Below are 17,775 nucleotides of genomic sequence, written 5' to 3'. Positions count from 1 at the left end.
CAACTAGAAAAGGTAAAGAGAAAACACTGACTAAGAAGTATCTTGCTGCTGTTTAGCATAAAGCAGTTCAAGCTCCAGCTTCGGTGCAAGATATGACTTCCAGTAATCTAGAGATAAACTAAGTCAAATGTGCTCAGAGCTGATTATAATAAACAAAACAACTCAAATAACAAAAGGCTGGGAAAAAATTAAAGAATCTTTAAATAGCTATTCAGATGAAGCCATAAAACTGCAAAAATCCGAAGTGGACATGAAGAAAATGCTGGTTGAGTATGAAACTGCTCAAGAACTGTTTCAAAAAATGGTAGTTAGAGGACAAAGCACTTAGGGAAGCCTGAGGATTCCAGCTGTATATTAGAAACTGGAAGAAAGAGACTGTATTAATTTTATGAAACATAAGCATGCAATTGGACTGGTATTCCACAGCAGGATTTGTTAATTGAAAGGTCACATTTGTGTATGCTGCAAGCCTCACCATGAGAAAGCAGCTAAGACATTTATTAATAGAGATGTAATGATGCCAGTAGAAAGAACTGAGCCTGAAAAAACTGTGGCAAAAGGGCAAAGTATTAAAAATTGGAAATAGTAGATTGTTTGTGGAAAATGATTATTCACTGTACACCAGGCAGACAAGACGCAAATTTATACTAGCAATCAGGGTATGTTGAGAGGCAGGTGTGAGATTCAAACTGCTCTACCAAGCTGTCTTCAGAATATTTTTTCCTGAAGGATCAAAGTCATTTTTTGATGCAAAACAGGCTAAGTAGGAAGTACAAAAGTGTGTTCAACAAAAAGTGACCCATCAGATAGAAGGGACTCTGCTTCTGATTCTTCTGATAATAAAGCTTTTAGAGAGTGTGACGCCCATGCCCTGGCCCAGCAATGAAGGAGCCTCAATCCTCACCATTGACACCAGTGAGAGGCGTCTCATATAGGAGGAAAGGATAACAAATACACACAGTAAAGTGCAATTTCCCTTAAGAGCATGCAGAGATCACAGTCAGTCCGGGGCTGCTGGTTTCTCCCTCGCTCTCCAGGTCCCCATTAAGACTCCCCAATGGCACAGCTATAGGGTCCAGATCTAAGCCTAGTGGGCAAGCTAAAACCTCCAGCATCCTCTCTGTCCAACCAGTGCTGCGTGTCCGTGCCCAGGTAGCTGACACACACACACACACACACACACACACACACACACACACACACACACACACACACACACACACACACACACACACACACACACACACACACACACACACACACACACACACACACACACACACACACACACACATACACACACAAACACTTTCAGAAGAGATTATACAACCACACAGACACTCCTGTGAAAGGCTGGCACAGGTTCTCCAGCTGTGCCCCTTTTTCCCAGACTATACGGTAGTACCAGCTGCCACCACCCACTAATGTTTATCAGCTACTCAAAGGCCCTTAAAAGGGTGTCCAGTTATTACTGTGCAATATTATTATCCCATTGATAGTATAGCCCAGGGCTAAAGCTATTGGAGTGGCTTTGTACAATTTTACCAAAAACATGCAAGTACTCTAAAGAGCTTAAATTATCTCTACAAAAACAGCCACAGTTGAAAGGGTTTAAAAATATTTAATAACAAATAGTCAAAATACAAGACAATACTTTTTACTAAACAGTGCTGGTCAAGAGTTCAGAGATCACAGAGAAGTACTTAAAATAATTCAGTAGTACAGTTCTGACATCACAGAAAAACACTTAGTCTAATATTTCTAGTTTCTAGCTATTTCTAAGAGAAAACACAAATCTAAGATAAACTTACATATAGAGTAAGCATAGCCAGCCTTAGGCATAGGCCAACTAGGTGGCGCCACTCTAGCAGGAACACTTTTGCAGTATTTATTTGGTGTAGGTTGGATGGTCAAGACAAAAATGGTTAATGCTCACTGATTCTCTCTGTTTTTAAAATCACATTCCTGGTTCACATTACATCATTCTTCACACTTCCCTGGGTTCCCAGGCTAACAGAAACTACATCTACATTCTTCACCTCTGGGCAGAAACCAGAGCAATAAAGGACATTTATGCATGCAAATTCTGGCCATTAACTCTGGCCTTAAAACAACAGGCAGGATGCCTCACTCTAGACATATTGGCTCTGAGTTTTAACATCAAAGGGTCACAACATGCTTTACTTGGTCAGTAGAGTGCACTGTTGTTACATTATTTTCCAGTTCCACATGTAACACTATTTTTACCATTTAAGACAACAGCCTGTGGTTTACATTAATATTTACAGATGACAGAATTATCTCCAAAATTCTATCTGGCTAGAATGGCAGCCTTCACCCATCTTCACCCAGACTTCACATATCTCCCCCCCTGGAGAACTCAAGCTAGTTTTTCAAGTGACCCTTTAGAAACACTGCTTGAGGGAGTTAGGTCTATCTGAGTATACCTTACCCCATTCCCTGTCTTGAGAGTCCATCTGCATTGGCATTGCTAATCCCACTGCGGTGCTGCACGGACATATATACTTGCAACCCCAGGCTCCATCTTAGCAACTTGGCATTTTGCTGGCTGGCTCTGTTTAACCATGTTAGGGGGGTTGTGATCTGTCATAACAGTGAATTTCCTTCCATATAGATAAGGCTGAAGTTTCTGCAGTGCCCACACTATGGCTAGACATTCCTTTTCTACAGCTGCATAGCATTCCTCCCTGGGTTGGAGCCTATGACTGAGATAAACCACTGGGTGCTCTTCCCCCTCTCAAGAAACCTGGCTAAGTACAGCCCCACCCCATGGTTCGAAGCATCCACCTGCACAACAAATTCTTTGCTGTAATCTGGACTGGCTAACACAGGGGGTCCTCCCAAAGCTTCTTTAAGCGTCTGGAATGCCTGCTCAGATGCTGGGGTCCACACTACCATATCTGGCCTGTTCTTCCTTGTCAGGTCTGTGAGGAGAGCAACTGTGGTACTATAAATGGGGACAAAGGTTCTGTAGTACCTGGCTGTCCCTAAAAATGCCCTCACCTGCTTTTTAGTAACAGGTGCAGGCCATGCCTGAATGGCTTCCACTTTGGCAGGTTCTGGCCTTATCTTACCACTCCCCACTCTATGTCCTAGGTAGGAGACCTCTGTCATACCCAACTGACACTTGCTCAACTTTATGGTCAGTCCTGCCCTCTGTAGTCTGCCCAGCACCTCCCTGACATGCTGAAGGTGTTCTGGCCAGGAAAGGCTGTAGATGGCAATATAATTTAGGTAAGCAAGGGAAAACACTCCTGCTCCTGCTAGGATATGATCTACCAGCCTATGGAAAGTCTCTGGGGCATTCTTCATCCCAAAGGGCATCTTTGTGAACTCATACAAGTCAAAAGGAGTCATAAAGGATGACTTCTCTCTAGTACTGAGAGTCAAGGGCACCTGCCAGTAACCCTTGGTAAGATCAATGGTTGTAAGATACTTAGCCCCACCCAGCTTCTCTAGGGCCTCATCTGTCCTAGGCATGGGGTAAGCATCTGAATCTGTGTGACTATTTAATTTCCTGTTGTCCACATATAACCTGGTGCTGCCATCCTTCTTTGGCACCAGCACCACTGGGGAGGCCCAGGGACTGTTGGACTCTTGAATCATCCCTAGTTCCAACATCTCCTGTACCTCCTTCCTCAGAGTCTGTTTGACTCTCTCAAGCACTCTATAAGGGGCCTACTTAATAGGCCTTTGGAGTCATGTGTCCACCTTGTGCTGCCCCAGGTGGGTGCACCCTGGTTTCCCAGTTAACGTGTCCCCAAATTCCTGCAACACTGATCGGATTTCTTGAACCTGAGTAGGAGATAGCTGCTGGGACATTGCTACCCCTTCCACTGAGGTGTCAGCCCGAGCCTCCCTGAGGAGATCAGTCCTCAGATCTCCCTCAGACCCCTCCTGCAATCCACTGCAGTTGCTCAGCACAAGGGCCTCCCTATCATGGTAAGGTTTCATCATGTTAACATGGTACAGTTGGTGCCCCTGTCATCTGCCTAGCAGTTCCACCATGAAGTTAACATCACTGACCTTTCTTACCACCTTGTAGGGTCCCTCCCAAGCTGCTTGCAGTTGGTTGTGTCTGACAGGAATGATAAACATTACCTGCTGCCCCACAGCATACTCTCTAGCTCGAGCATTCCCATCATACCACACCTTTTTCTGTTGTTGGGCTTCTGCCAGGTTCTCCTGGGCCAAGCCCATGAGTTTCCTGAGCCTTGTCTTGAGGTTTAGGACATATGCCACAACAGACCCCTTGTGAGACTTGCACTCACCTTCCCACTCATCTCAAATTAAATCTAGAGGTACCCTCACCCTATGCCCATACAGTAACTCAAAGGATGAAAATCCTGTGGATTCCTGGGGAACTTCTCTGTAAGCAAACAACAGATGGGGCAGATATTTGTCCCACTCCCTCTTAAACTGATCTGCAAATGCCCATAGCATGGACTTGATTGTAGAGTTTAACCTCTCAACAAGACCATTAGTCTGGGTATGGTAGGGGGTTGTCTTCATGTGCTTCACTCCACAGGACTTTCACAGACAAGCTAGCAGGTCTGACAGGAAATTAGCACCTCTTCCAGTCAGTAATTCTTTTGGGAAACCTACCCTGCTGAAAATCTCTAACAAAGTATTTGCCACCTTCTCTGCCTCAATGGAGGACAAAGCCACTGCCTCAGGGTATTGTATAGCATAATCCACTACCACTAGGATATACGTTTTCCCTGTGGAACTTGGGGTACTCAGAGTGCCCACAATATCCAGAGCTACCCTCTGAAATGGCTCCTCAATCACAGGCAAAGGCATCAAAGGAGCTCTCACCTTGTCTCCTGCCTTGCCTACCTTTTGGCAATGCTCACAGATCCTGCAGTACCCTGTTACATCTCTGGAAATTCCAGGCCAATAGAAGATGTTCACTGTTGCAGTCCTAACCAATGGGTTTATCTGGCTCCCGGTAGCCCTTGATCGGCCAGAATACCAAAGGTAAGTAAAAATGACATCGGCTGTCATCAGTTGTAAAGGATTTCCAGGCGTCCGATACAAATGGGGGCAGCCAACGTTACTTCCTCAGTCTTCCTTGCCGTGGAGCCCAAAGCAGAAGCATTTCTTGCACGAGTGCTGGTCGGCAGTTTACCTTTTTTGGTTTCCGACTACAAAGTTGAAGTCAGCTACAGGAAACCTGATAGTTACTATAGAGTCCCTGATTCTCATTTGTTTCTTTTCAGGAATCCGTTGGCTGATCCAGAGGTTATTTTTCAAGGCCCTAAAGGAGTTAAGGCCACTGTTACCAAAAATCCTGTTCCTTCTGACAGGGAATCTAGGAACCTAGATAGGTGGGGTAAAAAGGTTTATACCTCTGCCACTCTTGCTATTAGGTCTACTAGCTGTCTTTTTCATATGCTGAAGTACCAGTAGTACACCTTGGAAGCTATTAAGTCTAAGATAGCAAGTGTGCCTCTGTTGTTGGAGAGTAAGGATATGCAGGATTTGCTGAATTCTGCCAGTCTTGTCAATAAACATTCATTACATTGTGGTTTTGACATTCTAGAAGCCTCCTGTAGGGCTACAGCTACGGGCTCTGTTATTATAAGGCACTCTTGGCTCAGGGAGCAGCCCCTACTAGAGCCTGTCAAGCCTAAGCTTTTAGATGTACCTTGCATAAGGACAGTCTTTTTGGCAGCAAAGCAGAGGAAGTGCTCAAGAAGATGGAGGACAAGGCCAAGTCTATGCAAACAGTTAATGACTTTCTGCAAGTTCTACCTCCTCGCTTTAGCAGGAATTACCCTTCTAAAATTTGGATGTTTCCTGATACCAGCAGACAGAACCATTCTAGGACTAGGGGTTACAAATCTTCTAAGGGGTAGGTGGCTACCCCTCAAAGGTCTAAGCATTAGCAGGCTTCCTCTTCAAAGGCAGGAAGTTCTAAGCCTGCATCTCAATCTAAACAATCTCAGTGACTGTCCAACTTTTGCCTGTTCTTGCCTGCCCGGAGAGTCCTTTAGGGGGAAGGTTGGCCTTTTTTGCAAATGTCTGGGCCACCATCACAGATGACAAATGGGTACTCAGAACAGTATCCTAGGACACAAGTTTTCTTTCCACACCTTTCCAATACCCAAAGGATTCCCGGATGTTCCTCCAAACCAAAGGGCAGAAGTAGAAAAACAAATTTTGCCTCTGTTACATCTGGGAGCAGTAGAATCAGTTCCTGCTTAGCAGGTAGGCCAGGGTTTCTATTCCAGACTTTTCCTAGTTCCAAAAAAAGAAGGCACCTGGTGTCTTATCCTAGATCTATCCATCCTAAACTCTTTCTTGATAATTCCAAAGTTCAAAATACTCACTCTGCATCAGTTGCTGCCAGTGTTAGAAAAGGATTCCTGGCTGGTAACTTTGGATCTCAAAGAAGCTTATCTGCACATCCCTATCAGGGAAAGTTGTACGCAATACCTTCGTTTCAGGGTGGGCAAGCAACATTATGAATTCTCTGCACTGCCCTTTGGCTTATCTACTGCTCCCAGAGTTTTCACAAAGTGCCTGGCTCCAGTTATTGCTTTTTGCAGACAGAAGAATATTCAGATTTATCCATACTTGGACGACTGTCTAATTCAAACAAATTCTCAGGAACAACTGTTAAAGGATCTAGAATTTGTAAAGACTCTTCTCTCTTCCCTGGGTTACTCTTTCAACGAGTAAAAATAAAAAATGGTGCCATCCAAGGAGATAACATTCCTGGGAGCGAGTCTGAACACAGCCGCACAGATGATATATCTTACCCAGGAGAAGCAGACAACTCTTTCAGTTTACTTCAAGGACTTGGCAAGCCTGTCCCAGCTCCCTGCAAGGAAATACCTGCAAGCTCTGGGATTCATGGCCTCTTTCATTCTCATGATTCCATATGCAAGAATGCATATGAGGAAATTGCAATGGTACCACAAGAACATTTGGTGTCAACACATAGAGGACCTGGATATGATAATTCCTCTGCTTCCATGTCTGCAGACAGAGTTTCTTTGGTGGGCAACAGCTTGTCTACAGAACAAAGGCATGCCTTTTTGCCCATCCTTGCCACTTAAGTTCTTACCACAGATGCACCGGATTATGCCTGAGGAGCTCACCTGGATGGTAGATGCATACATAGACGTTGGAATGCCCAGCAGATTCACCTGCACATAAATTTAAAGGAGCTGATAGCAGTCCAGCAAGCCTTACTAGCTTTCAAGCATCTTCTTTCTCTAGGGACCCTGCTCATCAGAACAGACAACACCACAGTCATGTGGTACATCAACAAGCAGGGAGGGACTCATTCTTACCCGCTGTACAGGCAGAATATGAGTCTTTGGTCCATAGCAGCATCCCTGGGCCTGCATCTCCTAGCTCAGTTTCTTCCAGGAAGGCTCAATGTTGTGACAGACCAGTTAAGCAGAGAGACCCTAGATCCTCACGAGTGGCAGCTGAACAGAGCAGTTTTTTACAGTATCATTCAACGTTAGGGCACTCCTCAGGTGGATCTTTTCTCCTCTGTATACATCCATCTTCTACATCTTTTTTGCACCAGATAGCATCACAGTAGAGCCTGGAAAGTGGATGCTCTGTCCTTCCCTTGGATGCTGCTGCCAGTTTATGCCTTCCCTCCTCTTCCTCTTCTTCTCAGAGTATTATTGAAGATCAGGGAAGAATGACCAAGGACTATTCTCATAGCTCCGGACTGGCCCAGACAGCATTGGTATCCACTGCTTTGCAGTCTCTTCCAATTTCCTCCTTGGCATCTTTCTCTGAAGCCAGGTCTTTTGGTTCAGGAAAGGGGAAACATTCTACATCCCCATCTTTAGTCTCTCCATTTGGCAGCATGGCTCATTGTATGACTCCTTGCTTTTCTCCTTCCCTTTCCCAGTAGGTGGTTGACGTGCTGAGGGAGGCCAGGAGGCCTATCACTAGGAAGTCCTATGCTGGCAAATGGGAAAGATTCTCTCATTGGATGCAGGCTAGAGGGGAATCTTCTTCTCAGCCTACCCTTCCTATGATCCTGGAATACCTGGCTGATTTGCTTCAGGGTGGTGTTTCTTTTTCCTCTATCAAGATCCATGCTTCAGCCATTTCTGTGCATTTTTCTTTTGAGCAGCCCATTTTCACCTGAAGAAAATGTTTATCAGAGGTGCTTGCAACTTAAAACCTCCCAGAAGGGCACCTACTCCAGCCTGGGATCTTAATTTTGTTTTAGAGAAACTCACTCTTCCTCCTTTTGAGCCAGCTGCTACTGCAGATTTAAAGTTTCTGTCTTGGAAGACTGCCTTCCTCTTGGCTATAACTTCAGAAAGTAGGGTTTCGGAGCTGCAAGCTTTGATGGCTGTGGAGCCTTTTCTTATTTTCCATGCAGATAGGGTCTCTCTGAGAACCAACCCCTCCTTTATGCCTAAGGTGGTTTCTAGCCTGAATCTTAATCAGTCTGTACACCTTCCTATCTTCTTTCCTAATCCTCGAAATAGAGGTGAAAGAATCCTACATTCTCTTGATGTGCTCAGGTTTTACCTGGACAGGACTAAAGACCTTTGGAATTCAGCACAGTTATTGGTCAGTTTTGCCCCTGGAGCCCAGGGCAAGGCTATTTCTAAGCAAACTATTTCTAAATGGATTGTACATTGTATTACTTTTTGTTATTCCTTTCATGGCAAGGTTCCTCCTCAAGGGGTTAGGACCCACTCAACTAGGGCAGCTTCCAGTTCTGCAGCCTTTTTAAGGGGTGTGTCTACTGAAGACATTTTGGAAGCTGGCACGTGGCCCTCTGTTCACACTTTCACAAAGCATTATAATTTGCCTTTGTTTTTAAGAGCCAGGGCAGGGTTTGCCACTGCTGTTCTGCAGGGCATTATCTCCAGTCCTTGATTCTATTGGTTCCTCCACACTTTTCTCTGGACTTTGGTAATCAACCCATTGGTTAGGACTCCAACAGTGAAACACGATGAACATAGTACAGTTGTGTACACTTACCATAAATGTAGATGTTCAAGTGTATTCACTGTTACAGTCCTGGTTTCCCTCCCTCCTTCCCCCTTTTTTTGGTCCTCTCCTATTCTCTTTTCTTAAGGTACAGGCCAAATTTGGTATTATTTGCCAAAATGGCTTTTGGTTTAAGCCTTGTTTTCTGGGGGTTTCTGACTGTTATGGCAAGAAAGACTGAGGAAGTGACGTTGGCTGTCCCCTTTTGTATTGGACGCCCTGACGTCCTTTACAACTGATGACATCCGATGTCATTTTTACTTACCTTTGGTTTTCTGGCTGATCGAGGGCTACCAGGAGCCAGATAACCAATTGGTTTGTACTGCAACAGTGAATACACTCGAACATCTACATTTATGGTAAGTGTACACAACGGTACTTTCTGCATAATACGCCTCTTTGTACATTTTATGCCCATATGACCTGCAAAGGCAATATCATGGGATATGGCTAGAGGCACCAGACAGTAAGCTGTAGGCACTACCAACTGCTGTACTCTCTCACATTCTAGCCCTCCCTCAGGGGTCCACTCTCTGCATAGTAACCCTTTGTCCCAGTAAATAGATTCCCCCTTTCCTTGAGAATCAGGTGCCTCCCTAGCTACCTGCCTCAGGCCTTGCAATGTAGGGTCTGAGAGCTGATCCTGTCTCAACTCTCTCCTTGTAACCCTTCCCAGCTCCCCTTCCACAAGAATTCTGGCATCCTATGACAGTGGTGCCTCTCTGTCAGCCTGAGTACTACTACTCACCTCTACCCTTACAATCACTCTGTCCAAGGGACCATCAGTACCCCCAAGCAGCTGTGACTCACCTTCAGTCTCACTGCTACAGGGTAGCTCCCTCTCTGAAGTAACCACCTCACCAGTCCTGGCTATGCAGTCTGTCTGGGTCTCCCACAGGCTACCAGACTTAACTGCTTGTTTCCAAGCCTGACTGTGTGTAACTGCACAAGCACAGGGTACTGCACTATCAAAATCATACCCTATCAGGACATCTGCAGGTATATCCTCAAACACACCTACTTGCTGAATTCCTTTTCCACCCTCCCAGTCCAGGTGAACCCTATCCAAAGGTATTTGGAATGGGATCCCTCCTAAAGCCCACACAAGTAATGCTCCTCTGTAACCATTGTAGGCTTTACAATGGTTATATCAGAGGCTGTGTCTCTCTTGGCAATGGCCTTGTTGCCATTCACTACAATAGGATATAACCTCTGGTGGTAGTTTTGTACCCTTGTTGTCCCAAGACAACCTACTATTGGCATGTTGTCTTTCGCACTTACTGGCTCTCTCAACTTTTGTTCCCCACCTTGCCTCTGTGGACACCTGTATGCCACATGGCCCCACTGGTTGCATTCAAAACATTTAACCTTAGCTCCTGGATGTGTAACTGGACTAGTGGCTTTCCCTTCTACTGGCGGATTCTGTTGGGGCAGTCCGGGCTGCCCACTATGGGTTCCTTTAGACCCATGAGCAGCACTGGGGGTCCCTTTCCTGTGCAGGGCTGCCCTGCTTGCCAGGTATAGGTCTCCCTTCTTCCCCAACTCTTCTGAAGTAGCACATTGTCTATCAGCTTACCGGATCCTCATGTCCTCAGGCAAAGTGCTAAGGGCTTGTTCCCAAACCAAAAGGTTTGCCAGCCCTTCAAAAGTGGTTACCTGACATCCACTCACCCACTTGTGGAAATCAGTGCTCAGTTCAGCTACATATTCACACACACTTTCATCTGCCTTGAGTCTATGCTCACAAAACCTTTTCCTGTACCTTTCAGGTGTTAGCTTAACCAATTCTAACAAGTGATTTTTAACAGCAGTATAATCAAAACATGCAACGTCAGACATTTTTGACAAAACAGTTACAGCTTTACCATGGAGTAAGGGGGTCAGGAACCATACCCAGAGCCTTTGGTGAACACTATGCTGTTTGCATACCCTTTCAAACAAATGAATGAAACTATCAGAATTATTCCCGTCTTTAAACTGCAGAAGAAATTTACTGACCTGTTGTGCTTCTGGAGTCCAGTTACTCCCTTCCCCATTATCTCCATGACTCTGGCAAAGAGTCAGCATTTCCCTCTCATGCTTCCACTGCCGCTCCTTTTCCTCGGCTTCCAGGCATAGCAGTTTCTCATTCTCCTCAGCCTGTAGACTCCTCAGTCTCTCAGTTGCTTCTATCTCCAAATGCCTAGCCTCCAACTTAAGTCTCTTTACCTCCAGATGGATTTTTATGTCCTCTGCAGAAAGGTTGAGCTGTCCATTCTCCGAAGATATTATATCTCCACTGCCAGTGTGATTGTCCTCCTGGTTGCTGTTTTCTGATGCAGCTGTAACCAAGGCTGCAATCAGGTCTGCCTTAGTCAGGTTTCTGTGCACCAGTCCCCTAGCCTGGTACATCACAGCCAGCTGTCTCCTTGTCAGCTTTCCATACTCCTCTGCTGACATGCTGCCTGCTCACCCTGACTAAGCTAACAAAAGAAATAAAACAATTGTGATCTGAACTCTTAAGTATTCATTGTGTGGCTGATTTAGAGTACAAAACATCTTCAAAGCTCACTGTACCCAAGCTACAGGAATTCACTCTAACCACACCACTACAAGCCTGTTAGTATTTGCCACCAATTAATATGTGATGTGGATATCCCACCAGTGCCAAACAATTAATATGTGATGCCCATGCCCTGGCCCTGCAATGAAGGAGCCTCAATCCTCACCACTAACACCAGTGAGGGGTGTCTTATATAGGAGGAAAGGATAACAAATACACACAGTAGAGTGCAGTTTCCCTTAGGAGCACACAGAGATCACATTCAGTTCGGGGCTGGTTGCTCCTTCGCTCTCCAGGTCCCCAATAAGACTCCCCATTGGCACAGCTATAGGGTCCAGATCTCAGCCTAGTGGGTAAGCTAAAACGTCCAGCGCCCTCTCTGTCCAACCAGTGCTTCATGTCCCTGCCCAGGTAGCTGACACACACACACACACACACACACACACACACACACACACACACACACACACACACACACACACACACACACACACACACACACACACACACACACACACACACACACTTTGAGAAGAGATTATACAATCACAAAGACACTCCTGGGAAAGGCTGGCACAGGTTCTCCAGCTGTGCACCTTTTCCCCAGACTATATGGTAGTACCAGCTGCCACCACCCACTAATATTTATCAGCTACACAAAGGCCCTTAAAAGGGTGTCCAATTATTACTGTGCAATATTATTATCCAATTGGTAGTATAGCCCAGGGCTAAAGCTATTGGAGTGGCTTTGTACATTTTTACCAAAGGCATGCAAGTACTTTAAAGAGCTTAAATTATCTCTACTAAAACAGCCACAGTTGAAAGGGTTTAAATATTTAATAAGAAATAGTCAAAACACAAGACAATACTTTTTACTACACAGTGCTAGTCAATAGTTCAGAGATCACAGAGAAATACTTAAAATAAATCAGTAGTACAGTTCTGACATCACAGAAAAACACTTAGTGTCTAATCTTTCTAGTTTCTAGCTATTTCTAAGAGAAAACACAAATCTAAGATAACCTCACATATAGAGCAAGGCAGTGCTGGTGAGTTGGATGGTCAAGACAACAATGTTTAATGCTCTCTGATTCTCTCTGTTTTTTAAAATCACATTCCTGGTTCACATTACATCATTCTTCACACTTCCCTGGGTTTCCAGGCTAACAGAAACTACATTTACATTCTTCACCTCTGGGCAGAAACCAGAGCAACAAAGGTCATTTATGCATGCAAATTCTGGCCATTAACTTTGGCCTTAAAACAATAGGCAAGATGCCTCACTCTAGACTTACTGGCTCCGAGTTTTAACATCAAAGGGTCACAACATGCTTTACTTGGTCAGTAGAGTGCACTGTTGTTACATTATTTTCCAGTTCCACATGTAACACTATTTTTACCATTTAAGACAACAGCCTGTGGTCTACATTAATATTTACAGATGACAGAATTATCTCCAAAATTTTATCTAGCTAGGCTGGCAGCCTTCACCCATCATCACCCAGTCTTCACAGAGAGCCTTTGCCAGTGAAACCTTTTTAATGTTCCAAAGGAAAATATTTGAGAGACAGGAAAAATCACATGAACTGACTAGAAGAATCAGGAGTACTTTGGACTTGAATGAATCAAGAGTAGTTTGGACTTGAACCAGAGTCTGAGGTTGGAGAATGGAAATGAACAGGAAAAAGACCGGTAGCATTGAAATTAGTAAGTAAATGTGAGACTATAAACCATCAGTTACATTTGTGAAATATGGCTTTGCAAGACAACGTAGAAAGATTGGACTTTTGTTGACTTTGTTAAACTTGTGGAGGACTGAAACGCATATGCCCCATTTTATGTTATAAATATTTGGAAGGACACTGATGGGAAGGAGGAGGGAAAAAAAAGAAAAGCAACTGTAAGATTTGTTCTTAACAGTATTTGTATGGGACATTTTCATGCTACCAATTCCATGTAATAAAGTAAAGTATTTTCAGTAACTGATAAAGATACTAGAGTAAACAAGTGCCTGTTTTTCTTTTATCGTTTTAAAAAAATGTAGGCATTACAGTGTAAAAAGAGAAGAAAAGCTGGACAAAAGCATGTTTTAAGTTAATATGCTGTAACCTGTAGTTGATGAGCTGGGGGATGATGTGTAAAACTACACGGATTATAATATAAGTAGAGCTGATAAGTTCTGTCTTAACTGTGCATATGAGAGTGTCTACATTAAGGCCTTTGGACAAAGGAAAAGGGAGGTACTTATTGCTAGAGGAGCTCCAACAGTAATAGAAGAGGAAACAATAAAATAATAGTAATGGTACATTTGTGGTAGCAAAGAGCTACTGACGAGGAAGGATGATTACGCTGGCATGTATTTATATTTCACCTAAAACTGCTATTATGGAGCTTAAAAAACTGGGAGAAGTAATCTGCTTTTGACCGAGAATATTACTTATAGGTGGGGACTGGAACTTTATTTAAAACAGTGAGGATTTATCTAGGGGATCTAGAAGGGAAAATATAGAAAAAGAGGGTAGATTTCTGAAAAAATTGTTTGAAAATATTTAGTAAGACATGAATTCAGTAGTGGGAACTCTGAGAGATTTTACATATTCTTCCCCGAGGTACAAAAACTGGACTAGACTAGACTACACAGAAGTTGTTTCATGGGAATACGTGCATTTAATTAAAAGCTTCAACACACATTCAAAATCTATTTTAGATCATGTGCCAGTAAGATAAAAATACAGGGTAATGAAGTAAAAATAAGACCCTGGTCTTTCCCCATCTACCTGTTAAAAAGACAGGAATTTAAGTGAGAACTATTATGGAAGACAGAAATTTCTTCAGAAGTTATAGCTAGTGAGTGGGATAAAATTAAAGTGGAGTTTAAAAAAGGGTAGAAATAAAATTAAAGGGGTTATGGTTAAGAAGTAATAAGAATTATTTAGAGGGGCTGACAAAGGTTATAGTATTGCAGAATAAGGGCGATCTCACAGAACAAGAACATGCACAACTGCAGAGTGCTAAAGAGAAATAAGGGAGAACTTGGATAATATGCATGTGTTTAGGAAGATTGCTGTTAAACAACTGTTTTTTGATATTAATTACAGACCACAAAAAATCTTTGCACATTGACTTAGGCAACAGAAAGTAGAAAGGATTGTTGCCAAGCTTAGGCAGCCTATAACAAAGAAGTTCGGAGATCCTGTAGAGATATTCAAGATATTTCAGAAATTGTATGAAAATTTGTGTAATGCAGAGGAATGTGGAAATTAAGAAAAGTACAAATATAAATATTTATGGAAGACTGAAGTATGCCATGGTTAGAAGTAGATGAGGCACAACAATTAACAATTAAGATAGGAGGAGATGAGATCAAAATGGTGAAGTATAATCAATTTGCAGGAAAGCCTCCAGGAAGAGATGGTGTTCCTCTGGAAGTTTGGATGTTAGAAAGGAAGAAAGTGATAAAGATCTGGAAGGTATAATTTAACAGTAGTTTAAAGGAGGGGAAACACCAACATCCTGGAAGAGAGCTGTAGTGGATGTAACACATAAAGATAGTAAAGACCCATCAGACCCTGCTTCATATAGGACCATTTTAATTTTAAACCTTGATTATGTTTATGTCCATAATAGCTAAAACAATAGCAAAGGTATTGCCAAAATGTATAGATATGGATCAGTGTGGCTTTGTGGAGGGGAGTCAAACATTTGAAGACATTAATAGATCAATGATGATCGAGATGGAAGCAGAATGAAAGAATATACCACTGTTGTTGGTAGGTCTTGATGCAGGGAAAGCATTCAACAGGTAAGCTGATATTTTATGAGTAGGGCAGTGGAAACATTTGCATTCCCGGTGCAATAATAAGGTTAATTAGAAGGCTGTATGAGAGATCTGAGGCAACAATATAAGTGGGAGGGTTCTTCTCTGATTAGTTGTATCTGAGTGGAGAAACCAGGCAGCGGTGTCATCTTTCCTCTTTTTGTTTGCATTATATTTAGAGCCATTGGCAAAGAAAATAAGAGCCTCAGAAATTCAAGGATATAGGTATATTAATCAAGAAAAGTTGGCTTTATTTGCAGACAGTATTATTTTGTATTTAATAAAACCAGAAAAGGATACCTCAGTGTTGCGGAAGCTTCTGAGACAGTTTCAAGTTTTTTCAGGATATAAAATTAATGCAGACAAAACAAAGACTATGTACTCACACATGAATTTGTTCAGCAATCCTCAAATTTAAGGAGGCATAAAACAAATGAAGCATTTAGGAGTATGGGTTAAAAAGGATTCTGTCATGGCAGCTAAGGATATGTGGGAAGATACTAAACAAAAGGTAATACAACAACGTGTTCATGGATATGGATAGCAAGATACAAGCAGTGAAAATGTTTGCTCCCTTTAGTTTTATATACAGGTCAGGCATATTTTTATCAACCAGAGAAGAAGTTGCTTGCAGTAATTAATAAAGAGTTGAAGGATTTTATCTTGGAGGGGGGAAAAGGGCAAGGGTCAAGTAGGATAAGGTTTTCCTTCCAGTAGAACAAAATGGTTTAGGATTACCTGATTTGTAGTGATAGTTTACAGTTACACAGTTAAGGCTCATATACATAGCACAAGCAAAAACTATAATTCAGGGTGGAAAGGGATGATGATGAAGCAGGGGTAAATTCAAGAAATAATGAGAGAATGAAATGTTGGATACATATCTTTAAGGAGAATCACAACAGCCATACATAATATTATTTTCATAAAGTAGCAGAAAGTATTGTAGAACTATGCCAATGCGAGAATGGAGAAAGGCGATTCTGTTGATAGGAATGATTGCAATTAGGGGTACAGAAAATGGGCCAGAGGGGACTAGAATTTACTGGAGAAAACTGGGAAAGGAAGGTATTGGGAGTAAATAACTAAAGAGGGAAAGGTAACAGAATAGGAAGAGGCCAAAAAGACATTTGGACTGCAGGCTAGAGGCTGCTTTCCTATCAGGGACCAATATTAGAGTATAGGCAAAGAGAAAGTGATAAGGGAATCGTAATTGAAAGCCCTGCTCTGGTAGAATTTTTTAATTGAATCTAGAACAGAAGCTGTTGTTAATAAAGGGGTAATTAGTAGGGCATATAAAATATTGCACAGTAACTATAGGAATCAATCAGAGGAGGTTAGAAAATATAGGGAAGAGAGATTAGATAAGTAATTCACAAGGAATCAGTGAGAGGACATATCTATGGATCCAAAATATGCAACAAAGTCCAGAACATTTAATATTTTTGCTTGGAAGTGATTGCATAGGTATTTTTATACCCCATGCAGACTCTAAAAAATTTTCCTTAGGTAGATGGTAAATGTTACAGGTGTAACGGGGAAGAAAGAGGTAACTGGCAACATATGTTTTGTGAATGTAATGAGCTGTCAGACTTTAAAAAATTGCTACACAGTATTTATTCAGAAGTAATGGGTGAGCAAATGGGTGTAACTAATGAATTGTTCTTTGAGCTGGGATACAGGATCTTAATTACCTAGGTAAGGCTTTGTTAAGTTTAATTCTGGTGGCTCCCAAAAAGGCAATTACTAGAAAGTGGAATTCAAAGTCTAAACCAACTGTACTTGAAGTAGTGAATTTTGTAACGGAGATAAAAGAACTGCAAGTGAGATCTTTAGAAAAGGGTAGGAGGAAACTGTGTAGAAAAAAATGGAAACTGGGGCATGCAGAATAATGTTTTGAAGAAGGAGTGTGGTTTAAGGCAACACATCATTTGATCAATTTATATTACTCTGGATTGATTTTAATTGTATAAAAGCATGTATATGATGTATAATGTTTCTATCTGTCAACATGTTAACGTATTTTGTTTTATTTTACATAAGTGTATGTTTGCCTATGTCTTAAGTGATACTATAAAGGTGTTAAAAATAATAAATTCCACATGTCCTGGAACTTCTTCTAGTTTGATCAACCTTTTCCTCTGATGCCAAAACTTATCTCTTAATGTGAGCTTTTCCCCGGTTGGCTGGCTCTGCATTTGTCCAACCTTACTCTTACAAGTGGGCCTCCAGCATCACATATCAAAACCATTCTGCTTTGTAAGGGGTGTAGCTGGATATTTCTGATTTGCAGACCAAATTGAAGCATTGCTATTCCCCACCCCCTAAAATCTGTTTGTTTGTTTTTTCTGTGGGGTATATGGCAGACATACAGTTATAAATCCAATTAATTTATTAAAATAATAAT

The 17,775-nt window shown here is 42.4% G+C and overlaps 1 protein-coding gene across 4 annotated transcripts in view; it reads left to right on the top strand.

The window, feature by feature from the left end:
- The window catches only part of ARHGEF10 (Rho guanine nucleotide exchange factor 10), a 2,254,368-nt gene that overhangs the window by 1,155,587 nt on the left and 1,081,006 nt on the right, over positions 1 to 17,775 (top strand). The window lies entirely within an intron of this gene.

This window comes from Protopterus annectens, chromosome 1.part1 (genome assembly GCF_019279795.1).
Source record: "Protopterus annectens isolate FY-2018-M chromosome 1.part1, PAN1.0, whole genome shotgun sequence".
Taxonomy (NCBI): domain Eukaryota; kingdom Metazoa; phylum Chordata; order Ceratodontiformes; family Protopteridae; genus Protopterus; species Protopterus annectens.
The sequence above is the reverse complement of the archived record's forward strand: the minus strand, read 5'-3'. Positions and strand labels throughout refer to the sequence as shown.